Consider the following 27,090-nt stretch of genomic DNA (forward strand, 5'->3'; position numbering starts at 1 on the left):
TCTTGCTCGGTTAGCCAGGCTGCTGGCCTTGCACTCTCCTGTGCTCAAGGGGTTCTCTTGCCTTGGTCTTCTAAGTAGCTGGGACCACAGGCATGTGCCTCTGGGCCTGGCAATTAAGAATGTTCTGAAATATTATATTTTAGAATCTCCATTTCTTTTGTTGTTTTTGTAGCTTGCTCCCATTTTGTAGCCAGTGCTAGAGGACAGTGTGTGTGTGTGTGTGAGTATGTGTATGTGTGTGTGTGTTACTGTCTATAGTGCTGTTATTCTAGCCTTCCCAATCCAACATAACCTGGGAGCAGGAGACATAAAGTATGCTTGGAGCCACACACTATGTGTGTCATTTAAAAATTCTCCCCAGATTTCATTTCTAGTGGTTGGAGAATTTCTTCACAGATCATTCGATTCCTTCAATTCCCAGGGGAGAAAAAACAAAAAAACTAAAAAAAAAAAAAAAAAATGTATCTGGTTCCAGTGCTGTGGTTGAGTGAAGTGGTTGTAATGTCACCTCTTCCACTTGACTGGAAAGTGCCCGTGAGCACATACACGCATGGCTTTCCTCTCTCCTCCATGAATATCACTGCCCTTGTTTCCCAGCCCAGCCCAGGCTTTCCGTGTAATGCTCTATGCTTTTTATTAGGAGTGAGATTCTCTTACAAAACCCCAGCACTGTGAGTTGGCAGGTTTGCTGAATTTTCATTCGGGGGTTCATTTTTCTGGTCAGTCACTTAATTTATCTTTGAAAGACTTTTTTTTTTTTTTTTAATTTCAGTCAAAAAGACAAGTAAAAATAATTCTTAGAGATATGTATTTAAAGAAGAAGGGGTGTTTTATTAGGATGTTTGTTTACATCAATGCAACAGAATTCTTTTTAGTCTAGAAGCCACGGGGATTATTATTTCTTTGTCATGGAATCCCTAGATCTTTGTGGGAGGCCAAGAAGCACCAGTTTCTCTTCCATTTAAACAAATTCAATTCAATTCACTCGCTTTGGCAGAGCACACCAAAACCTTAATTTTCTCAGCCAAGGAGAGCAAAGTTGGCCTGAGAGGGTTTTGAACATGATTTTTTTTTTTTCCTTTTCTCCCATCCTAACACATGCCTAGAAAAACAATAACAAAACAAAACAAAAAAACACTCTCTAAAGCAGTGAAGGTACACAAAGTTTCTCTTCTAAAACCCTTCCTGGCCAAGAGATTGAGTGCAAGTGAAAGTAAGAAGCAAGCAAATCTTTCTTATTGTCTTAAATAACCAAGCAAATCAATACTTATTTTTAAGATTTAAACATTTGAAAAAAAATTTAAATAATGCAGTTAGGTTTCTCATGGTACCAATCTCTGATACTTGACATCAGTGTGATGATTTAGAAATAGAAGATGGGGTGCATTGTCCCTACTGTCCTTTAGTAGAGATACAGCTGCTCCCCTCCACCCTATATTAGACGCTTCTTCATGGTAAATACAAAGACCAGCCTTGTGCTTGAAAGACCGCAGAGGATCCCAGAGTACAGATCCCTATGATATATTAACCTAGACAACTAGGTTTTCTACCAATTTTTTCTACTTAAAAGCCTAGATATTGAATCTAAATGTGTCAGAGGTCTCATTATAATGCTAGCCACAGATCTTAGCCAGTTTTGGGGACAGTCACAATTGGCGGTTGGTGGCTGCTTTTGTCCATTTCTATTTCTAGAAAAGAAGGAATGGGGTAATCCGTAGCTAGTGATTGGCATACCTGCCCGGAGTACAAATGTAAATATGAAACCTCTTCTCTTGTTCCATCCCCATATCCCTGAACCCCTTCATATATGATTTGCTTCCCTGATCACATGGGAAAAGGAAAGTTGCCAAGAAAAATTTGGGGGCTTGATCTGAGCTGATCTACACAAACTTATGACTTCATTGTATTTGTATGGCTCTTTATTTTTAAATAATTTTTAAATAAAAATAAAGCTTCTACAAGTTCTTTGGATTGTTTTGCATATGGAAAGATGTCTAGTGGCTGGAAGGTCGTGGCTGACAAAGTAACTTGGTAGCAATTTCACACTAAGCCCAGCATTCTTAATTCCAACAAGGTGCTCTTGATCCAAACTGACAGCATTTTGAGTCTCCATGTTTGTGGTTCCCCCTCCTTCATCACTGAAAATAACAGAGCACATCAGTAGGCTGAAACTGCACAAAGAAGACAGCTTTCAGACGTGCATGTTAAAAGGGCAGAGTTCTGCGTGTTGTGTTTGTACTGTCAGCCCACGAAAACCAGACAAGATTTAGGGAGAAAGGAAGGCTATTTACTAGAACAAAATACATGATAGTTCACATTACATATTTTCTTGATGGACACAAAGTGACATCCACACTGATTGACTGTCGGCATGCACCTCTCTCCCAGAGCTGGGTTCTGTGTGATGGATAAGCCAGTCGCAGGCAAGTGTCAGGAAGATTATCAAAAGAAAGAGCTGTCTGTAGTTGTTCCCTCTCGGAGGAGATTGACAACTCACCCTAACAAAAGGAAACATTAGTGTGCTATTTGCGTCTCCCAAAGAGACTGTGATAAGATGACGTGATAAATGGTGGGGTGGGGTGGGAGGGAGGTTGCCATAAAAACACATAAGGTAGCTGAATCGTGAAATGCAAAGAAAACCTCGGCTGGCACAATTGATGAGGCTTGTTTATTTTAAAAAGGTGAGCTGGTCTGAACAAGGAATGTGCCTGCAAAGATCTTAGATGACAGCAAAAGTCCTCTGATCAGTCCCACGGAGAACTACAGGAGACCCTGAAATACTGTGTGCTTCCCAGCTCTTGGTGCCTTACCCCAGGCGCTCTTAGAGACTGCAGGTAGCTTGCACAAGAAGATAGGTCCCACACAGAGCAAGAAAGCAGTTGGCGAGTGGCGAACCCCTGCTCTTGCATGTGATCCAGAGTGGGGTCCGGGTCTGGCAGAGCCTCAAGAACCAGAGTTTGTGTACTGGAGCTGGAGGGTGTTTATTGTGATTTAGATACAAAACAGAATGAATTAGAGTGTATCCAAATAGGAAATTGTCCCCCAGAGAGGCTTTACCCACAACTGCAGCCACTGTCACCCCTCATTAATTGCAAGGATGGCACCAATTTCAAGTGATTTCAGGTCATCTTGGCAGGCTCGCTTCTCGAGCGAATAGTGGAAGTCAGTATGCTGTGTTGCACAGTGCTCTGACAGATGGCTGAGGCCCACGAGCAGCTTCAGGGAGCACTCCCTTTTCTGCTCACTGACCCTGCATTTTACAGTTTTCCCAGCCGCTATGGTGCTATTGGGGTGGGGTCTCTGGCCCATGGCAAACCAGACCATGTCTAACAGGTGGCAGGGCTCCTTTGGCCTGAGCTGATGTGGTTCTGGATCCCTAGGGTTCCCTGCAGAACCCAGCCTGGGGCCAGGCAGTCTTTCCTGTGTATCCTCAGGGTATGACCTGGAGTGGGTCCTCAATAAATGTGTATGAACTTGGTTGGTCTAGAAGTGCCGAGGGCTCCCAGGGGAGCTCTCATTTAGCAGTGGATATCTAGAACAGGATTTGGACTGAGCTTGAGTCTCTCCTCTATATACCTGGTTAAGTCCACAGATCTCTAGGATTGCTTTCCACTGGCCTACGTGAACTTGGCTTTTATGGCTCAGTTTTGGATTTTTCCAGTCTTTCCCACTGCACATGTTGGAACCTAAGCAAAATCCTCTGGATCCAACCAGTTCAGCAAGGACATATTTGAGGTTCTGACCCTGGGGATTTCCAGGGTGGAAAAATGGCCCAAGACTAGGTTCTTCAGAGAGTGACAGAGATCCCAAACCACCTTAGCTTGGGCCAACAAAAGCCCTCCCATCTGCTAGAATCAAGATAGGTTCTTACATGTGCCAGGGAAAAAGCCAGGTATTGGCAGGGGTGGGGAAGAGTCTCCTGAGGTTGATGCAAGCACTGACCACGTGAGGGACATCACACTCTGGCCACGATTTGGTGTTGGTAGAAAATTAGGTCAATAGATTTAAAAAGAAAACAAAACAGTAATAACAAGGGGAAACACTTCTGGTCAGTGTTTCCTTCTACTCCGTGGATATCTGTTACATCCTGGGCATGACCTACCTCCCTTTATATTTATAAAATGCTTTAATTTCTACTGAGTCTTAAAGCAGTTTGAATCTTCATGTGGTTAACCTTGGATTCCTGTGTGGTTTGCATCTCATATAAAGCTTTTTTTTTTTTTTAATATTTATTTTTTAGTTCTCGGCGGACACAACATCTTTGTATGTGGTGCTGAGGATCGAACCCGGGCCGCACGCATGCCAGGCGAGCGCGCTACCACTTGAGCCACATCCCCAGCCCCTCATATAAAGCTTTTTATAAAGCTGTTTCCTTAAGGATGACTGGGTAAGAGACTGGTGACCCTTCCATTTGTTCCCACTGGCATTTAGAGGGATGTAGGGAACAATAAGACATGCCCATCGGTGTGCTTTTCTTGGTCAATGGGAATGACACCACCCAGTTATGATAGTCACTGATTTGGTGCTTACAAAGACCCTGTGAAGTGAAGCCCTCACCTGGCCCATGGGAGAAGGCCAGATACAGGTGTGGATCCTTCCACATTTAAGTGCCTGCCAAGAAACTGCTCTCTGAGGCCAGCCTTTGTCTTTTGAAGGCCTTGGACCTGACTGAGATCCTAGAGAACCCACATCACAGTATTATTTTTTCTCTCTCTTCTTGATCTTCTGCTTTACAACTCTGAACAACCACACTCTTTGAATTAAATAATCCTGAGGGCTGGGGACATAGCTCAATGGAACAGCACTTTTCTGATATGCATGAGGCCCTGGGTTGGATCCCCAGCACCCAAAAACAAAATAAAAAATAAATAAACCTGATTCCAACAGATTACAGGATCCTCTGAGCCCTAGGAGTTTTGGGGACACACTGATCCGCCTCAAGGCCTGGATCTGAAGTGACTTAGAAGGGAATAATTGGGGAAAATGGCACAGTGAACAAAAGTCAGAGAAGAAAACGTTTGCAAGGCCTGGAAAGAGGAAGGGAGGAAAACCACGGAGCCAGAGAGAGGCTGCAGGTGTGTGTTGGGGGAGGAGGGAGGAAGGGAGAGAGAACAAATAGGAAGTCCTGCTTAGGCTCCTACTGATGCAGGGGAAAAGACACAGGAAAGGAAATCAGATTACTTGAGCACAAAACAACAGAGCACAGCCAGGCCCACCCCAGTTCTCGAAGGTAAGCAACATCCAGCAGGTGAGCTGACAGTGACACCAGGTGGCTGATGAGACCACACAAGGGTTATCTTAAAGCTCTTCCGCCCCCCCAAAGCCCAAGTTTTGTTTGATAAACGGATCCTTAAAGGGACAGGCAATTGAATCAGTCTAGAGATCACGTTTTCCAACTGCCTAATTTTTTAGTTGAAGATACTGGGTCCTGAAATGACCCACATTGATCAACCCAACCCACCTACCAAGCAAAAAACCCAATCCAAGAGAGAGACAGAGCTTGGTCTGAACGGGTTCCACCACTCCAGTTTCTGTGCTAATAACAGTTATAAAAAAAATTGCATTAGCTGTCTTTGAGAATTAGGCATCAGTAATGGGCAACTGATATTAAAACTCAAATTTCAATGGGCTGGGCATTGATTAATCATGCGAAAAATAATGAGAAACACATGTAGAGTTATCTATTGACTTAAAGCAGATTATTGAAAAGAAAGCATGACTTGATTAGTATTGTCCTTCCTCTGTATTCTTGAAAACTTAACAAAAATTATGGAGAACCTTCTGCTCTTTTTGGATAGTGGCAAGGATAGATCATTCATCTTTGTCAGTTTTTAACGAATATCATACAGTAGGATCATTATGTGTAAGAGACAACCGAGAAATTCCAAATATTTCTGATGTTTTACACAGTAAAGTAGAAGGCAAGGGTCTAGTTCTCCTAGTTATGTCTGAACATAAATTAATCTAAATTGTACACCAAAAAAAGCATTTGAATTAAAAAAAACCCCTACAATTCACTATTAGTATGCGAATCAGCAAATATTGGGCATGAGAAATATTATCCTGGACCTTTATAAAGCAATTTGACTCTTGAGGGAAAAATTCTTACAGGGTAAAACAAAGAGATATTTGGGGTACATTGAAAACCAGTTCTCGGGCTGGGGATGTGGCTCAAGCGGTAGCGTGCTCGCCTGGCATGCGTGCGGCCCGGGTTCGATCCTCAGCACCACATACCAACAAAGATGTTGTGTCCGCCGAGAACTAAAAAATAAATATTAAAAATTCTCTCTCTCTCTCTCTCTCTCTCTCCTCTCTCACTCTCTCTTAAAAAAAAAAAAAAAAAGAAAACCAGTTCTCTAGCTTAACAAAATATCTTACATGGACAATTCTTATAGATTATTGAAAGTAAAGGGGAAAATCTTTATGATTTCAAAGAGTGGTTTAAGTAATTTGATTCATTTTATTGGCTTTTTTTTTAAAAAAAACTACAAAACCGTTTCTTGCTTTGCTTTCTCAAATTAAAGGGAAAAGAAAATCAAACCAGAAAATAGCTATGTTAAGTGAAATCGATGAGCATACAGAAGAACACACATACTTACCACTTTTGTGAAAAATTTTCTACCTCTGTAAATTTACGGCCCTTCCCTGTGAGCAACTCTGGATTTACTGACCATGTTCCTCTCATCAGTGACAGGTGCCCAGGCTGCAGAACAGGCTGCCCAAAGTCACTGCCAGCACATTAGTCTGGACAGCAGAGTGTGGGGTACATGGGCAGGGGCTCCCAAGGTAATCTTTTATCCCTGAACCCAGGTCATTTCTAGAAATAAGAGCACATTGCTTCTCCAGCTCTCCTAACAAAAATTCTAGTTATTTTCATCATTGCTCACAGGAGGTACCTTGATCAGAAGTGCAAAGAAAGACCCTGTTGGAGCGGTCACGTTGAAAAAGACCCAACATTTATAAGACATCCACGCCTGCCTTAAAGCAACCTGTGTAGAATGCAATCACAGGTTCTCTATTGACACACATTTGAAGGGGGCTGCTGTGGAGTTTCAGAATTGTCTTTTAGTTAAATTGTTACTAAATACAAACATGGTCTTTTAAAAAAATTATTTATTAAAGGAACACATGTTCTTCATGTTCCCTCTCTAATTTCTGAAGTACTGTCTCATGGCAAAACATTATTTTTCCATTTGTCCAAAATTAAACAATTTCATATTTTAGAAAAGTACTTTTTCTTATTTAAATGAAAATAAGTAATGTAGTTTGCAAAGTAAAAGGCAGGGTTTCATCTTTTAGACAAAAAAAATTAAAAGAGAGAGAGGGGAAGAAAGACATGTATTGTCTATTTAACAATCAAAACACTACAATGAAATAAAATAAAATCGTGGTATCATAATAATGAGTTCTCTTTCAAATGGTTTGCTCTGAACTAAATTGTGTTCTTTATGTAATAGAATGACAAATTGTTTAATTCAGTATCAAATATTCATGAGCTGCAAATGTGCTGCATCACCAGAACTGTGCACGATCATAAACAAATACTGTAGCACGAACAGAAATGGAATCTGCCGGAAGTGGACGTGTGCACAGGTTTCCAGCATCGTTGCCGCTCTGAGTCTGTAAGAAGAAAGCAGAAGAGAGAGGAATAGAATGTCCCCTTCTCTTCCTCCTTACACTGCTGCTGTGGGGAGAATACAAGGGTGAGAGAGAAACCTGAGTGTGGATTCTCATAGCTCCTTTTTTCCTGCAGATCCGAAAGTGCAAAGCAAATCAGGAATTAGACCAGAAGATGACAAAAAATTGCTAGACATTTCAAAATGGAGCAGGGGAGTATTTCCTCATCAGAAAGGAGAATATATGAACTCTTTTTCTTAAAGGTTAGCACAGACAATTATCCTAAATCTGTATTTGAATATAAATTGGATTCCAAACTGGGCGTGGTGTGGTATACATTTTTGATCCTAGCAATTCAGGAGACTGAGGCAGGAGGACCACAAGGTCAAGGCCAGCCTCAGCAACTTAAGGAGACCCTGTCTCAAAATAGGGCAGAAAATGTAGAATGTAGTTCAGTGATAAATCACTGAGTTGAGTCCCCAGTCACTCCCCAAATACATATACACACATACACATACATATATGTATATGTGTGTGTGTGTGTGTGTGTGTGTGTGTGTGTGTGTGTGTGTATGTGTGTGTATGCTGGATTCTGACCAGGGAGAGTGAAATGAGAAATCATGGTACATATTCTCTACATGGCCATTTGGCAGAACTTCATAGGAAAGACAGGCCTGTGGAAATAGTGGAAATTACAACTAAAAACCCAGCTCTATTCTGTAGGCTCAGAGAGTATTCTTGGTGCTCCCTGGAACAAATTTACTAATTTAGAATGATAGATTTCTTCTTTTAGCTTCAGCCAAATGTACTTGATGGCACCCAGAGATTTTTCTTTTTTTCTCCCTCTCTGCTGATGGTGTTTTGTCTTGTAGCAATGGAAGACCTTGTATTCAGGAGACAAGAAAACCTTTACTCTACAGGGTCTCTTTACCCTGCAGGAGACAGACCTCATTGGGATTTTTCTAGAGCTCACAAGTTAGGGAAGGTCGAACATGCATTTCATGAAGTGAGGAGATACAGTCCCATCCCTGTGAGTAGTCATTGGGACTTACCTGAGAAATCTTCAAGAACTCCCCCAAACTGAAACCAATTCTGTCAGATGGCAAGAAGAGTTCCTATTAACTCTACCATGCCTGTTAGCTCAGCTCGTTTTCCCTTCTGAGAAGAGCTCTTCTTGCATCTAATCACACCTAATCTTGCCTCAAAGATGTTTTCCTAAAAAAACGGTGTGAATCAAGTTTTTGTAAATCTAATCATATGTTTTATGCATTAGAGGAACTTGGAATGTAAAGAAATCCCATGGTGCATCCTTCTGTAAAATGAAGATCTGCTTCTTTATTATTCATTTTTGTAAATCTGAATAATTATTCACTGGTTTGGAGGAGGTATGCCTTTATTTAGTTTTTTTTTTTCATTTTGTGTCTTTCTGTTTCTTATTTTCAACGGGCACATATTTTACCCTCAGAGGAGGGAAACCGCAGTATGCCCCCCTAATTCTAAGATCCTAAAGAGCCTCCAAATTCTGTGCCAATGGATCATAACGGGTCCTCATCTGGTGGAGAAAAACAGCAGAAAACCTTGCTCCTATTTCACATGATAAACCAGATAACCATTTCACACGGTCTCAGTTCTATTCCTTCCTTCTTTCCCTTCATTTTCCCCTTTGGCAAATGAAAAGAGGCACAGAATTCTTAATTTCAAATAGGTGGCGTCTATTCTGGTTTTATCTAGGGGAATTTTCTAGATTGAGGGGAATGACATTTCTCAGCCACCAGAGATTATGGAGACTCTGGTCTCTTCAGATGACGCTAGAAGTGAGAGAAAGGCACATTCATTCTTCTACTCGGCAGAGACCACAGGGCCCTACAGCAAGGACAGGCTTAGCAATCAGAGCAAGGTGGAACCAGGTCTCCAACATTTGTGCCATTTGTCCTCCCTCCAAAGGGGGAACTTCCTTGAGATGTTTTTTTCACACTCATCCCCTGGCTCCCAATGAAGGAAAACTTTTTTTTTAAACCACGATACAAAAGCAGGTCTCTCTTCCATCCAGGTGAGCAATACAGTCTGATTTTTTTTTAAAACGTATTTTCTTATTGAGAAGCTTGTCCTGTAAGGATCTCCTTGTTTTAATTTGAGAAATCCCCCAAACCTCAATTCCCAGCCTAGGGGAGTCTGATTAGACGTGGGCAGGGCCAGCTGGAGTACCCTTCAGTAAAGGGGACCGAGCGAAGGGGAAGGAAGAGTCGCAAATGGCTGAACAGCGATGTCAGCTCAAGTCCTTGGAAACAGCCTCTGTATGAGGGTAAAGTGGCTGGCTGAAAGCTCGCTCAATCAGGGCTGCGGGTCGGGTCCTCTTGCTGAGATAAAATACATCTTGACCGGGCGACCAAGTGCCGCGGATTCCAGCAGGGGGAGCTCTGACTCTGGAAACCCGACGGCGGTCACCCAACGCCGGGTAACCGGGTCCAACCTTCCCCAGTTCTGCGTTCTCTGGTCGCGGAGGTTGGTAACAAGGTCCACAGATGATGTCGCTGAACCAGAAACAGAGGTCTCCCCTCCCACGGTCTCTGGACAAGGAAAACAGTTAATACCTTTATAGAAACAGCTGGAAAGGCATTTTAAGACCAAGTGACTGGAGTCTTGCAAAGGCATGGAGAGAGAGAGAGAGAGAGAGAGAGAGAGAGAGAGAGAGAGAGAGAGAGAGAGAGAGAGAGAGATGGATATGGAAATAAGGGCCCTTCTTCCTCCACTTCCCTTCCTCCGCCAGGAGCAACTCTGTTTCTCTATCAGAACTGCACTCTGTTGTGACATCTGCGAAGGTACATTCGGTGGGTGCCTGTGGCTAGGATGGGCTGGATTTCCTCGTGCAGTCAATCATCAGCTCTGGGTCACTGTTGGGTCTCTGCAGCTCTCACTTTGGGTTCTAGGAAGGAGAAACAGAAAACCCTCCCACCGTAGATATCAGTGCCAAGAGACCCCACTCCCTATGCGGTCCGTGTTCAGCTACAGTATAGTTTGCAGGGAGATATCACAAAATGGAAGCATCACAAAATGCCGACACATAATATACAAACCATTCAGTCGGTGAAATACCAGAGAAGCAGTGAGCTCGGGTAGCATTTTTGAAGCTGTGTTGGGTGGATTGTTGCTGTCCCTCCGGAGCTCCCAGTTATTTCTGTGGTCATAGTTAAAGAAGCTGTGCACACTATCCAGACGAGTACACTGCTTTTGAGTCAGTATATGTGGTGCCCAACTTTGTGGAAAGAAAGCTTGGTACAAGTCCTAGAAGTTCTGCAGTTCAAAGAAAAATATGAAACAGCAAAAACAACAAACCAAACACCAAACACCCAATTTTATCTAATCCAGCATTTCCCAAACTTTTCTCACCATGAATTTCTTCCTTGCATCCACAGAGTTCCCCTATACCAGGCACCTGTGTTCCATGCAGCACACTTTGAGAAATGCTGAGTATGAATGAGAGAGTGAAGTTCAAGGTGTGAAGAAAATTGTGCATTTCTGTAGCTTGGTCCTGAACCTAAGGGCTGCAATGAGCTTTGACAAATCAGGTAACCTCTTTGGCCCTCAGTTTCCTCTTGTGTAAAATAATAATTCCTCCATTTCTACATACCTGTGTGACTCCTGGTTGGAAGGGAAATGGCAGTGGCCCCAATACACTGAGAGTTTCTAAAATTTGTGCTTCTGAAGATGGAAATTGATCACACATTTACACTGAAAGTAGATTGTAGACTTTCGTCTACAAGTGAATAAAATCAATTGACAAGAGGAAGCAAACACAAACTCTTTGTGTTTGGTTTATAAATCACTAATCACTGCAGTCCTGTGACTACTTGTGTCTTTGCTTTGCTTAATCTATGGAAGAGTTGCACGAGGGTTCTCTTTGCTTTTCATGGAAAAGACTACAAAGACTTTTCTTTTGTTTTAACTTAGGTAATAAAGAAATTTAAATACTGAAAACATTCATTCAGAACTTTAAAGGGAGGTTCTAGAGATTTCCAGAGCAGATAGTCTCCTCTAAAGTGCAGAGTGCATGAGTTAGGGAACCACAGTAATAAATAGTGCAAGTTGTAAAGTGTAGACTTGAAATTTTATTTCTAAATAGTTATAAAGGGTAGTGGCAGAAGTGGTCAGTTTCTCTGTATTATCAGGGCATTTTTTTTCTTTTTTATATCTCCTTCACTTGGAGTGGAAATGTAAAAAGAAATAAAATTACTATAGACGTCTTTTTTTTTTTTTTTACAGTGCCAGGAGTTGAACCCAGAACCTCTTGCATGTTAGGTAAGCACTCTACAACTGAGATATATTCCTAGCCCTTTTTATTTTATTTTGAGACAAGGTCTTACTAAGTTGTCCAGGCTGGCCTCTAACTTGTAATCCTTCTGTCTTAGCATCCCGAGTAGCTGGGAATATGGGCATATACCACTGTGTCCAGCTTTGTAAATGCCTTTTCTTGGGCACTTACAAAGAAAATGCTTCAGATGGAAGACAAGGATATGTGGTTTTGCAGTTTGACATTACTGACCATCCACCTTGCCCATGCCTATCTATATTCCTTTGTTCAACAATGTTTAGCCAACAAATTTTGCTTGAACACCTACTATGTGCCAGATGTTTATTCCCATCAAATGCAAAGTCCTCTTTCCAAGCTCTGAGGCTCAAGTTTTGTTTACTCTGTGCAGTCTTCTTGATATTTCCAGCCTGCCTTAATTGATTACTTGGTAAATTTTAAATCGGTATAGCTGGGGTTATATAATTTAGCATTCATTATGTACTGCTTTGTTGCTGTGGTTTCATATGAATGTTAACTCATTTGTGAGCCTCAGGGGAGCAGGAGCTATGTCCTAACAACCTTTCCCTTGCCCGTGCTGTACCTATGTATACAATTCACCAAATGAGAGCAAATCACCAGAGTCTGGGAAATCCTTCAGATGACCGCTCTCTGGTTTTTGAGTCAATAGTATACGTGCTGCCCAAGCACTGCGGCATCTATTGGTAACATCTCTCTTTCTTTAGGTTGGTTTCTGTTTGTTTCAGAATTAGAGGGTCTGATTTGGGGTTTACACCAATTTGTTATTGATGATGTTGTGCATTAGGATTTGTTGAATTATACAGAATTGAGTGCCTTTCTGGGTGGTCTGAATTCATCTCCAAAGGCAAGTTGCACTGATGTGGTCTTTCCCCATGGCTTTCTGTTTCACCATCTTGCGGCTAATTATGTGGACTTGGATCAGATGATGTAGCCACAGATGACACTAGCACCTCAGGTGGCCCAGAGATTGGTGGGGCTGCCATGTCTGGGCTCCTCAGAGAGGCCCATGGGGAAATATGCAATTTGGTTGTGGATGTGTCTCTGTCTTTCTTTCTCTCTTCCTGCTAGCACCCTCTCCCACCTCGGAGGTGCTGTCTCTACCTCTCCCAGAATCTCATTTTCTGATTTAGAGATTTCCTGCTGCAAAGTCCCATTGCCCAAGCCCGGCAGGGCTGATGAAGTATTTAGAACGGGTCCCGACCCAAATGCAGCCTTACTTGAAAAATTGATCATGAATACCCAAAACTGTTTTACAAAGCTAAACTTGGCTGATTTCCCCAAATGGCTCAAACTGCAATCTTTGTATACGCTTTTTACTGTCTAGAAGACACTTTCATGTACTGGATCAGGCGAGCTATAAAATGACCCCAGGAAGTGGGGGTGGCTGTGGAGAAGCAGGTGGCAGATGGGTGCCATTGCTAACTTTCCCAGCTCTCCTCCAGGGTCTGCCCCACTTGGCACTTGCTGAGGGCCAGCATTTTTGTTTCTACCTTAAAGCTTCTGCTATCGGGTAGACTCTTCTTTCTCATTTTGCTCACGGCTGTGTCTACTTCTGCATAACTCAGCTTGCCTCCCTACCCTCGTGGGTAGGGCAACTCCAGCTCAGGGAATCTTGGAGCAGCTTTAGATTTTACTGAAGCCTGCCTCATTCTCTTAGTATTTTTGAAGTTCAAATGAGAGAGAATCTGATCATCTAGCACAGATGTTTCCTGCCAGATCACCTCATTGGTTGTTGCAAAGTGTATGGATCGGCTACCCTCATGTCAAGAGCATACTGATCCAATCTGTCAGCTGTGGCCAAGGGTAGGACCTTTTTCCAGAACATTTCAGTTACCCAAACATCTATGTTAGGTTTATTCACCTAATGTAGATATTAGGGTATCTACATTATATGATTAAAGGTAGTCATATGATTCCGTTTACATGAAATGCTCAAAGTAGGCAAACCTGTAGATAGAGTAAATAATCAGTGGTCGCCTAGGGCTAGGGGTGAGAGTAGGGGACTGAAGAGGGACAGTTACAGAATATGCATTTTCTTCTGTGGTGATGAAAATGTTCTGAAATTGATTGTGGTGGTGGTTGTACAATTTTGTGACTCTGTTAAAAGCCACCGACTCTTACATTTGTATGGTAAGTGAATTATTTCTGAACAAAAAGAAAAATTTAAAGGATTTCATAGAAGCAATTTTCTCGGGAATAGGGCTGAGGACACAGCAGAAACCACGTCATCCTTAGTTATTTATCTTAATAAATGCCTTTTGCTTTTTAGCACATCTTGCCAAATTAAAACCTTAGAATTCATTCTGACATCCCTTGCTTTTTCAGTCCAAAGGCTACCTTTTTCCTTGATTCCAGCTTTTGGTGCAGTCGTTGGTTCTTTCCTCTGTGCTCCAAAAACATCTGATACCTGAGCCTGACACCACTTATCTATATTATAGCTGGTGCTTTGCCAGCAAGCCCTGCTGCTGGACTCTAATCTACTGAGAAGCTTTCACCTCCACATCCTTGCCTACTGCCTGCCTCCTGAGGGGCCTGAGAGCTTCTGGTACAGCTGGGATGGATGGATGGGATGGATGGAAAGAGAGAGCCTCTTACTGTCCCTGTCCATGACCACTACCTGCTCTTAGAAATCCTACCTATTGCATCAAAGATACGTGTCCAGGACAGAATGAATGAGGACCGGGTGGATTAGTGGCATCACCACTGTTTCCTATTCGAGAATCCAAAGCACAAATGAGACTCATGTGGTTCAGCCATGACTGCCAGAGTAGTTATCAGGCACAGCTGGCAAGCTCCTGAAGACTCAGTTTCTGCTCACTGTGATGAGGTGTTTTTGATGTGCCCTGGGGCATGATGTACTGTTGAGGGTAAGGGCAGACCCAGTGACTAGAAATGACTAGAAACAACAGGTCTATAAAGCTCAGCTGTGCTGAGCCTGTTGGCTAAAGAGTGTGGGGCAAGACAAGGGCAGGAGGGTAGAAGACAGAGGAGAGATGGGGAGAAGAATAGCCTTCTCAGAACAACGATTGATTTGAAATATGAAGCATCTTATTGATAAAAGTCCAGCCCAGACGGAAGGAAGCAGTTTGACATAGCACACTATTTGAAAAAAATCATGTGCATCTGTTTAGCACAATATACAACATAATGACAGCAATCTTCCCTGTTTGTATCTATTCATCTGATTATACAGAGTAACAATTCTTTTAGTTACACATTTATTTACCCAGGGATTTTTTTTTTTAATGGATAATAAGTTAGTAAATCAGATAGCCTGTGTTCTGGATAATACTTTAGTAAACTGTCTACCACACAAGACAGTTGCAATTCACATTTGCTATAATATCCAACATGCCATTAATACACATAGGACAATGTGAAGCTATGAGCAACAATTCAAGAAGGACAAAACAGATTTTAATGATTATTTAATACTGTTTGATCTAGACACATATTATGTTGAAAAGCTCGATTTCAGTCTTGCAATATACCACAGATGCAATGAGAAATGTGGACTTATTTGAAGTATAATCCAGTAGCCTTCTTTTGATGCAGTTGTCATGGCTGTTGGTGCTAAAGTTTCTTGTCTTTGATACAAGGATACTCATGAGTCTTTTTCTGACTGGTAAAAATCCACACTTGAACCCTCAAAGCATACATATCATTTCAGATCAAAATCATGAACACTAAGGGAGGATAGTATTTAGCTTAGGGCACTCAATTATGATGAAAATAAAATAGTTTTTCCTCAATTTTCTGAAGTGGTAATAGATGTCAACAAAATTCCTAATTCTTTCTGGAATGCTAAGTGGGGCAGGGAAGTCTCGTGGTTTAAGACTTGAGTTGAAGATGGAAGAAGAACACTGCTAAAGAGAAGGGCCCAGCACATGGTAACTCCTCATCCTCCACTGGACAGGCTACCAGGAAAGCATGTCTGCTTCTATGCAAGACCCACTATGTGCACCAGCAATCTCTGATTTATCCAGCAGCATCCACTTGGAAAAGATTCACCTCCTCTGTGCCTCCTAGAGAAGGTCCTGACCTTTCTCAAGGCATTAAGGTGAAATATATTGTGGACTTATGATCACATTATGCACCCTATTTTAAAGAAAATTCCTTTATCATATTCCTGTCACAAGCCAACAGTAGTATACTGTTGGAAATGAAAATCAGAATTTTATTATTTAGTGAGTCATGAACAAGGAACTTTTGCAAGCATGCTATGGGCTGCTTCAGGGTAGAATCTGCATTTTGACTCAGATCGGTTAGAGAAAACAGTGAGACTTTTCTATCTCTATTCCTTTCATGGCATGGCTTGTGACAGTGTTGTTAAATAGGGACTCATTGCTCCCTAACATGGTACTCACACTTCCTTGTTCCCGCACAGGGTCACCAGGTGGTTGATTAGCCAGGGACTCTGAAGCATTTGGCAAGTCAATTCTGGAATGGAATGAAAAGACTTTTGGATATCTGAACAACTTTCTTGAAATAATTTAGCAAAATCAGATTCTTTTTTTCAGAGCACAAAAAACATTAAAGAGTAAAGGGAAAGAAACTACATTCATATCTACAATTACCAAACATTTTCCAAGTATATTCTCGTCTAATGGTTACAATTACCTTTGAGTGAACCTGGGGCCTTGTGCCTGCTAGGCAAGTGCTCTACCACTGAGTCACATCCCCAGCCCTCAATGTGCACAGTTACCAGGGTTAGAGCCACTGTCAGAATCCAAAGCCTGTGCTGTTTATACCAGTGCATCACACACTGTACAATGCTATTGTTTGGTTAAGAATACACTGTTGCTCTTGCTCCACCTGCAGAGATTCTGAAGCAATTGGTCTGGGCTGGCACCAGGCCATCAGTATGTTTAAGAAAACCACTCAATGATTCTAATCAACAGCCAGGTTAAGAAACCTGGGTGAGGGCTGGGCTGTAGCTCAGAGGCAGAGCACTTGCCTACCATGTATGAGGCACTGGGTTCGATCTTCAGCACCACATAAAAATAAACTAATAAAATAAAGGCTTTCTGTTCATCTACAACTACAAAAGAAAAAAAAAAAAGAAACCCTGGGTCAGTCTACATTAAATGTGTGTATGTGTGTTATTTTTTTTTTTCTCTTTTGGTACCAGGGATTGAACTCAGGGACACTTAACCACTGAGCCACATCCCCAACCCTTTTTTGTATTTTATTTAGAAACAGGGTCTTACTGACTTGCTTAGTGCTTCGCTAAGTTGCTGAGGCTGGCTTTGAACTTGTGGTTCTCCTGTGTCAGCCTCCTGAGTTGCTGGGGTTACAGGTACACGCCCATATGCCTGGCTTACATTAAATGTTTTTTTTTTTTTTTTTTTTAAAGAGAGAGAGAGAGAGAGAGAGAGAGAGAGAGAGAGAGAGAGAGAGAGAGAGAGAATTTTTAATATTTATTTTTTAGTTCTCGGCGGACACAACATCTTTGTTGGTATGTGGTGCTGAGGATCGAACCCGGGCCGCACGCATGCCAGGCGAGCCCCCGAGCCACATCCCCAGCCCACATTAAATGTGTTTTTGACTTGATATTTTCAATTTACCAGGGGTTTATCAGGACACAACCCCATCTTACGTTGAGCATCTGTGTAAGTCATGTATATTTACCTGAACCAAATAATTCCTAATCATTGGATATTCTGTCATCTACACTGCAGGACAAACAATAAAAAGTAGATGTCCTTGACAGAACTAATAGTGAATTATATTAATTAACTATTTTTAGTTAATTATGAACTTTATGAACTTCCTTTCTATGAACTTCTCACGCTTTAGAATGCCATGGTGGGTTGTACTGACCTCTTTCTGTTTTCTCATTCCAATTCAACATCTTAAGATGTTTTAAACAAGTGCATTGAACTGTATTCTGGTAGTGGTTATGTCATACCAAGCATATTAAAATAACTCAAGAGAGGAAATGATCAAATGAGGCTGTATCTCCACAGGGTCAAACCTTGGGTTAAAAGTTTAAAACTCAGACATTTGCAATGGTTGATTTCCTTTGTTCATTTTCAGGACCTCGAAACTCTTGCAGGATTAGATTTTTGTTTGGTTTATTTCAATAACTAGGCTCTAGTTTTTTGCTTGGCAAATTGTTCTGGGGCTGCAGTGGCCCTTGCTGTGAGGAGAAATAGTGAGATGCTGAATGTGGACTTGCACTGGAATCAGAGCTAATTTCTTCAAGGAACCTTCTGCTCTTTTGGTACTGTGGGTATTCTCTCTTGACATATTAATGCAATCACTTTCTCCCAAGGCTGCGAAGGCTATATGGCACAAAGTCCTTAAACAAACAAACAAAGAACAGACAACCAAAACAACATTCATGGTCCAAGAGTTAAATTATATAAACAATATGGTTGTTGTTAGAAATATTAATGTTTACTGGAAGAAGTGCTTCAAAACGCTCCCAGTGGCTATCCTTATGGATGAGAGACGTGTGTGGAAAATATCCAAACTAAACCCCCAAATTAATTTTTTTTTTTAGATTTAAAAAACTGCTTATATATCTGTGTGCTACTTACCATTCTCTTCCAAGACAGTGGCACAGGGTCATTTTCAGGAGTCTTTTTTCCTTTTCCTTTTTTTTTTCAAACTATTTGCATCTTATTTCAATGACTTACTCTAATAAAAGCGTTTTATTTTAAACATGTGGGAGTAGAGATTAAAAACACTAACTTTTTTTGCTGAAAATCCTTTAAAATGAACAAATATGTTTCCAAAGCATTCTCAGACTTGAAGTTGTTTGAACTTCTCTCTCTCTCTCTCTCTCTTATATATATATATATATATATATATATATATATATATATATATATATCCTGATTTTTTTTTACCTGATTCTGATTTCAGATTTCATTGAAGAAATAAAAGTAGAAGCATTACATGTAGTTTAATGAGGAAGAATTTAAACTAAAATAAAGAGACTTAGTTCCAGCAAAAAATCTTCTACATCACACAGTGTGAGGATTAAGGAGACAGATGCTGGAGTTGCAGTGCCTGTGACTGATTCCTGTCATGTGGCCACGGCATCACTAAACCTCATTTGGCTCTTTTTTTCCATCTGTAAAACGGGGCTAATATTTAGCAACTTCCTGAAGGAGTTACTAGGAGGGTCAAAAAATGTAATGGGTATAAAGTGCTTAGACTACTACCCAGAAAGTGTTCAAGACATGACAGTTATTATTATTATTATTCCAGACAGAACAGATACTTAGAGCAGTAGGAGAGCAAACAAAATTGTACTAACTCTAAGGTGGGTAGCTTTGTTGTTGTTGGTACTGGGGATTGAATCCAGTACCTCAAACATGCCAGGCAAGTGCTGTACCACTGAGTTGCATCCCTGGCCTTTTGTATTTTTTTTTTTTTTTTTGAGACAGGGTCTCACTAAGTTGCTGAGGCTGGCCTCGAACATGTGATTTTCCTGCTTCAAACATCACAAATAATTGGGATTAGAGGAGTGCACCGCAATACCTGGCCTTTATTAAGTTTTTCTAAGGAAGAAGGGGATTCACTGGGTAGAGGGTGAAGAGTAGTAGAATCACTATTTCATGTCACACTTTAGTGCCATACGGAAACTAAGTCATTTTGTTTGGTTTCCATTCCTAGATGCTGCCTTAGGAACTTACACAGGTAGTAAAGACAGGTGCAGATTTATGTCCTGGTGACCAGCAGTGAGCTCTCTTGGCCTGGATCATAGGCAAGAATTTTAGCTACAGATCATGCTTTGAGCCTGGACTTAGAATATATAAAGACTTTTTTACATAAGGGTCCAGAAGGGGTATGATGCATTATCTTCCCCTCCCTGTCTCTCTCCCTTTCTTCTTTCCTTTCTTATTCTTTTCCTTTCATATTTTAAAATTTATTTTTTGTAGTACTGAGGATTAAACTCAGAGGCCCTTTACCACTGAGCTACATCCCAGGTCCTTTTTATTGTTTATTTTGAGGAGACTGGTCTTGAACTTACAATCCTCCTGCCTCAGCCTCCCAAGTAGCTGGGATCACAGATATGCACCACTGTATCTTTTTTTTTTTTTAAATGATCAATTATTTTTTTAAAAAAATCACTTTATATAAACTTACTTAACTGTTTGCCAACTTATCAAGAAAAATTACCGGATAAAAACAGAAGAAGTTAACTAAAAGCAACTGAAAAGATAACCGTGGCTAATGTAGCCAGTAGCAAACACTTGCTTGCTTGATACTGGCTTTCTGCTGCATGTATACCTTCCTGGGATAGGTGAGCCTCCTTTCCTCCCAAGTCTCCTGCATTCCTCATTCCCCGGTCTCCTTGCTTCCTGCTTCTTAATCATGAGGAAAACTCCACCTAATCTGCTTTGGGATCAAGACTGCTAAGGGAGAGGCTGTAGCACTGGCACGGCCAGGGCCGCTGGGGCCTGTGGTTTCTTACCTCTGTCTCAGCTCTGAGGGCTCATCTGAGCTCATGGGCTGTGAAGGAATGCATTTCTTATATCTCTATCAGCTCTTACTTAACTCCTGCCTGAGATGACAGTACTCTTTCCAGCACTATTAAATATGGGAATCAAAAAAATATTTTCCAGAGTACTTCTCCTGTCTTCTAAGTCGGACCACATTTTGAGTGCATGCAGTTAACTACAAGGCATTCTTTCTTTGACTGTAAGTTCAGATGTCTTTTTTTCATTATAAAACAACCCTGTGCAAGTCCCAAATTTCTCATATTTCACTTTGATACTTTTTTGGATTCACTTAGTATATTCTTCTTAAGTCATTTATTCGAATTCTTAACTAAATTTTCCTTTAACTTTTGCCTCTGCAACTTGGAATCTCCTCTGCCCTAAAAATAATACTCCTTTTTCTCCTGAAAGAAATGCAATAAATCTAAATAATTCTGTTTCTGCAGTGTCCCCCTCCCTCGCCCCAATTAAAGATTGTGCTTTTAGCGACTTCCAGTGCTGGGCTTGCCACCTACGTAGGATAGAGGTACCTAGGTGCTATATCCCATGTTTGCTTAGAGGACTGGTCGATCTGATTAGTCACAATGAACTCATTGTACAAAAAGCCAAGGAAAGAGGCTTAAAAGCATTGGGTAAAGCCCTCTTTTATTAAACTATAGAGTTGGATGGGTTTCAGAAATAAATTGGTTTGTCCAGACATTTTTCTAGACGAAGAAACGAAAGGCTCAGAAACTTACTTTTCTTGGCCAAGTGCCAGACACACGACCAGGTCATAGTAAAGTTAGAATTAAGTCTTAGCTTTGTGACTCCACCTGTGCATCCTGATCATCCCTCCCTCCCCCCTCTCCCCCTCCCCCCATCTCCCTCCCTCCCTCCCTCCCTGCCTTCTTTCTTCCTTTCCCCAATGTTTCTTCATGCTTACTGTGTACTTGTTTTATAATAAACAACGACCTTTACTGATTCATTTTTGGCATCCAAAACCTGGGTGACATATGGTCTGACAAGTACTAATAGGCCCCAAAACAGAGCATTCGAAATGAGAACTACCCTGGAAAATCTAATTTGTGTGCCTCTTGTCACCATAGCCTGCCACGTCCATGGTAACACATACCACACCACTTTTACGTAAGACCATAGATCCAAATCCGGATCCAAAACAAGGCTGAGAAGACCAGAGAACAAGTAGGAAAATAAACATCCACTCGCACTTGCAAACCTATCCACAGAGAGAGAGAGCCGCCTCAGATGCGATTCAGCAGACAATTAAAACACTGACATTTTGGCAAAATTTCCAGGCATTTCCATAAATCCTTTTTAGATTCTTCTTCCCTCCAGCTCAGCAAGACAGTCACTTTTTTTTTTTTTTCTGGGCCACAGACAAACAATAGCATCCAAATGATATTTCACAACAACCCCCCAGCATGACAAGTGAGGCTCAACCCATCCCAGAGAGAGGAAGGTCACCATATGCCCTGAGCTCTTTGTGTCCGGCCTCGCTGCCATTTTACAGCTGCCCTCGCCTCTTTATTTTACTTTGGGAGACAAGAGCTCTACTAACGTGCACAAAGGGGATTTAGGGTTAAGCCTTGTCTTCTGTCTCTCTAACCTATAGCATCTTTCATCCTCACAAAGGTGGGAGGAGCTGAGGAGGAAGCAGGGCAGACAGGGGGCAGGGGAAGAGAGCCCATCTTTTTTTGCTTGCTGTCCGTCTCACCCTCGTTTTTTCTTCATCATACAGAAGCACCATCTGTTCCCAGACTTGATGCGCTTGCATTTGTTTCCCATTCAGGAACAGCTTATGTAGGAAGCAGATGATGAAGTGAGCAAAGATCCTCTGACTGGATCAGCAATTGCACGTTGTCCATTCCTTAAAACTTTACGGGTAACTGTGGTCAGCTCTGTGTGGTCCTGCCCAGCTCCCCCAGGCTGCCGTTCAGCCCTGGTGAGCGCCATTGGTCTGGTGACCTCTACACTTCTGCCTCTTGGCCTCAGTGCATTTCATTTCATTTATACTATATTTTAATGAACTGTTAAATTTTCAAATGCTTATGTTTCCAAAAATATTTTCTAGTATGCAAGCCTAGAGAGAACATAAATGAATGGAGAAAGAGGAATTAACTGTGTGTTTCTTGCCATATTCCCTTCTCTCTAGGTAACCACAGGGTCTTCTTAAATATCTATACTGACTTGACTATACTTTTCAGAACTTCCAAAGGAGAATGAATCACAGGAGATCAGTTATACATATCAAAACATCACCATTTGCCCTTTTGCTCTCTCAACAAAAAACAAAAACAAAAACGAAGAAAAGATATCTGGTCTTGACTTTAGGCAAGATATGCTCCAGATACCATGATCTTCACACTTCACAAGTCACTCCATGGAGCTGGTGAACTCAAGATTGCATTCCTATCCTGTTGGACGTTTTGGTTACTTTTTCAATGATAGATAATGCTGAGGCCAACATCTTTGAACATGAGTTTTTTCTATTTTTAGAATTATTTTCTTGGTCTGTATTATGAGAAGTCGAATAATAGAATAAAGTTAACTACATTTTGAGTTTAATCTGCAAACCCTACCATTTGGAAAAACCCACTGTTGAGTAGAATATAAAAGATAGGAGTATTAATTCATCATTGAATGTAAACATTTTCACCCAGATGTTATTGAGTAGCTTTGACTGCCAGTTAACTAGAGTTTTCATCAAACAGACATATTACTTTTTTTTTTTTTTTTTTTTGGTACTAGGAATTGAACTTAGGGGCACTTAACCACTGAGCCACATCCCCAGCCCTATTTTGTATTTTATTTAGAGAGAGGGTCTCACTGAGTTGCTTAGCACCTCACTGTTGATGAGGCTGGCTTTGAATTTGCGATCCTTTTGTATCAGCCTCCCAAGCCATTGAGATTACAGATGTGTGCCACTGTGTCCTACTGACATTTATTTTTTAAAATTTTATTTTTGTCATAGTCCTGGGGGAATTGAACTCAGGGCCTGGTGCATGCTAGGCAAGTGCTGTACCTCTGAGCCACATCCCCAGACCAAACAGAAAACTGAATGTTTACCTGAAAAACCTTTATCTAAGAATATAAATAGCTATTAAATAACTTCATTTTTTTAGGGATTCAATGAATATTTAAACAATCTAGTAGAGAATATAAGTGATTAGATTAGATATTTTAACTTAAACTCTGATATCCTATTCTGATATTATGATACACTCTGTACATTCCATAAATGGCCTAAGCATCAAACTATAGAAGAGTAATAAAGAAATATCAAAGTTTAGGGCTGGGGTTATGGCTCAGTGGTAGACCACTTATCTAGCACATGTGAGGCACTGGGTTCTATTCTCAGCACCATATAAAAAAATAATAAAATAGAGGTATACATAAAAATGCTGTGTGTGTGTGTGTGTGTGTATATATATATATATATATATATATATATATATATATAAAAGAAATATCAAAATTTAAACTCTAAAATGTGTAGATTAATATATGCACTGATTTTCTAATAGCCAAGTTTAACTGTGAAATAATATTTTATCCCACTTCATAATTTCCTTGGAAAATTTTGGTTTTAAAATCTAAATTAAATTTGTAGAAAAGACCTCAGAATGTGTATTTTAAATCAAAATTTAAGAATTATGCCTTAAAAATTAAGAATCGACCTACTTGTGACACTTAAACTTTTTCTTAGGTTTATTCCCCTAATTGCCTTGTTTTAAAAGTATGTACTTCTTGATCATAGCCATGAACAGTGTCAGGGAAGCATGCACCCATATGAAGCACAAGTCCAACCAATGCTTCAGTTGCTGTTTTGCTGAGAAATTCCTCAAGGGAGACAGCTCCAGGGTCCGGTGCACAGATCTCTTCAATTGCTACCGGCAGCATGTTCAGAAAGCAATGAAAGAGAAAGAGAGTCCCATTGAAGAACTGGAATTCATGGGCCGCAGCAAAGAAAAGCCTGAAAGCTCTTCTTGACCTTGACGGTTACCTTGAAAATGAATTCTAGGGCTGCAGTAGTAGCTCAGTGGTAGAGTGCCTGCCTAGTACATGTGAGGCACTGGGTTTGAACCTCAACACAAGAAAGAAAGAAAGAAAGAAAGAGAGGAAGGAAGGAAGGAAGGAAAAAAGGAAGGAAGGAAGGAAGGAAGGAATTGTATCCATCTACAACTGAAAAAGAAAGAAAGGAAGAGAGAAAGGAAGAAAGAAAGAAAAAGGATTCCTATATTAGGAAACTGAGGGCTCTGGATTTTGTCCACCAAGGCTGTGAAGATAGCTGTGGGATTTGATGAGTTTCAGAGGGAGCTGTGTTTTTCTTCCTTCTGATGTTTTCCTCTCACTTTTAAAAGATGATGAACCACTCCCTTCTTTGAGGCAATTTCTCATTTGCAGACCCTTAGTGTGTTAAAATTGAACAGTTTCTTGGTATTATGGTTGCAAAAGGTAGTTTGGAATCAACTTTGAATATATCTTGTATATAAATAATAATAAACTACTTATCGTGATCAGAGTTGCCTGATTTCTTGGTGTTTGCTGCAAAGGACATTATGTACACTGAATTGGGGTCATTATTATGAGAGCAATTGGTTAGGACTTCTCTTTTCTCTCAGGAGCTAATGCTTTAAAAAGGTATCCAGGCACAACAGTTTCATCCAGTTTATTTTTATACAATTAAAATTGCTGGTGGCCTGGGTTAGCAAAGAGGAAGACAGCTTTTAACGACTGCTCCCTGCCTTACCAAGAGGTGTCAGAGTAGGACGTGAATGCTTCTAGAATGTTGACATGAACACCATTTCAGGCTCACAGCATAGTTCAGGAACTGCGTTGTTTGGGGTTGCTGTAGAAAAAGAATCTAAACTACAAAGACTTGCTGTTACCAGTTATCAACCCAAGTTAATAAATTAAGTCATCCTGTGTATCATAAAAAAGCCAAAATACAGCGTCTGGTTGAATGGAGGAAAAGGTGCTTTCTTCATTTGCCTTGTTGGCCCACCCTCCCCCAAAATGTCTGTAAACATGATGATGGATTAAGTTTCAACATTAGTTTTTATCATTCAAAAAGGGTATATGGGCTGGGGTTGTGGCTCAGTGGTAGAGCGCTCGCCTAGCATGTGTGAGGCACTGGGTTTGATCCTCAGCACCACGTAAAAATGAAATGAAAATATTGTGTGTCCACCTACAACTAAAAAATAAATGCATATATTTTAAAAAAGGGTATACTTCTTGGTTTATTGCTTCCTTTTTACTGCTTTTGAGCATAAACATTCTTCAGTTCAAATGGACCTTTTAGTTTTTTCACTGAAAATTATCTGCATGTAAGACATATACATGGGACAACTTCTGTGGTATGTCACCACAGCCAGGACAGACCACAAACACGCGGCTGCATTGCTGGATCTGAATTCTGATGTGTGCTGTTGGTACAAGCACATGCTATGACAATCTACTGGTATGCATAAAAATTCTTTAACTTCCCATAAAAGAGCTTCGGCTTTGTCAATGTAAAGCTTATACTCAGTAATGTAATAGCCTCTATTATTTATCAGACTGAAGGTGGGCCCTGGGGAGATTGTGAATTTTCATTAAACTTTGTCTTTTCCCATAGTTTGTTGCTGAATTATAATTATATGTAATAGTAGGATTTGTTGTTACATACTTGTACGTGTATAGAACAATATAATTGGGTCAGTATTATTTCCCACTATCTCTCCTTCCCTCCTCTTCTCTCTTTCCCTATTCCCTATACTCTACTGATCTCTCTTCTATTTTCATGAGATCGCCCCCATCTTGTTTTTTTTTTCCCCCTAAGATCCTTAGCCTTCTGAGTTTGGCTTATTTCGCTTGATGTAATGTCCTCAAGTTCCATCCAAATTTCTGCAAAGGACATGATTTCATTCTTCTTTATGACTGAATAAAACTCCATTTTGTATATATACCACATTTTCTTTAGCCATCCATCCACTGATGGACACCTAGGCTGGTTCCATAGTTTGGCTTTTGTGAATTGTGCTGCTATAAACATAGGTATGCACCTATCACTACTGTATGCTGACTCTAATTCTATAGGATAAATATGAAGGAGTGGTATGATTGGGTCATACTATGGTTTCGTAAACATTGTGTTTTCCATACTTAACTATGATTGGATTTGCTTTTCTTTGAATTTTGAGTCCATGTTAATATGTATGACCAAGACATACAGAGCTGGGTGGGTTGTGGACAAAAAACCCTTAAGACTGTTGCCTGCCTTAGGTGAGGAAGTGCAGATATTTTCAACTCTTCCTGCCAATGGTTATGGTTATAGTGCTTAAATGTGGGAGGAGTCAGATATTTCCCTTCAAAGTGCCTTTCCTCCCAGGACAGCAGGATGACAGCCCTTTCCTCTGGTCTGTGCACAAAGCATATTGCATAAAGCAGAACACTATTCTCTCATTTTCCCCGCCTCCTTGCGAAAGTTAAAGATCCAAACCAAAAAATTCCTCAAAAAATTAAAAGAGATCCTAACCCTACATTTCTCTGTTGCCTGCTCTTGATCAACTCCTCATCTGCATCTTCACTTTCCAGGTGTGATAACAATAAGCAGAAACAAGCAGAAGAGGGAAAAAGAAAAGCAGAAGAGGGAAAGAAAAAAAAAATGCCCTTAACATGAAGGCCTGAGCATTGGTCGGGTGGACTCTT

At 40.8% G+C, this 27,090-nt stretch overlaps 1 pseudogene; it reads left to right on the top strand.

Annotated features, from left to right (window-relative positions):
• Positions 1–24,159: 24,159 nt before the first annotated feature.
• On the top strand, positions 24,160–24,390 carry LOC113183246 (TP53-regulated inhibitor of apoptosis 1 pseudogene; annotated as a pseudogene).
• The last annotated feature ends 2,700 nt before the right edge of the window (positions 24,391–27,090 follow it).

This window comes from Urocitellus parryii, chromosome 1 (assembly GCF_045843805.1).
Source record: "Urocitellus parryii isolate mUroPar1 chromosome 1, mUroPar1.hap1, whole genome shotgun sequence".
Classification (NCBI taxonomy): domain Eukaryota; kingdom Metazoa; phylum Chordata; class Mammalia; order Rodentia; family Sciuridae; genus Urocitellus; species Urocitellus parryii.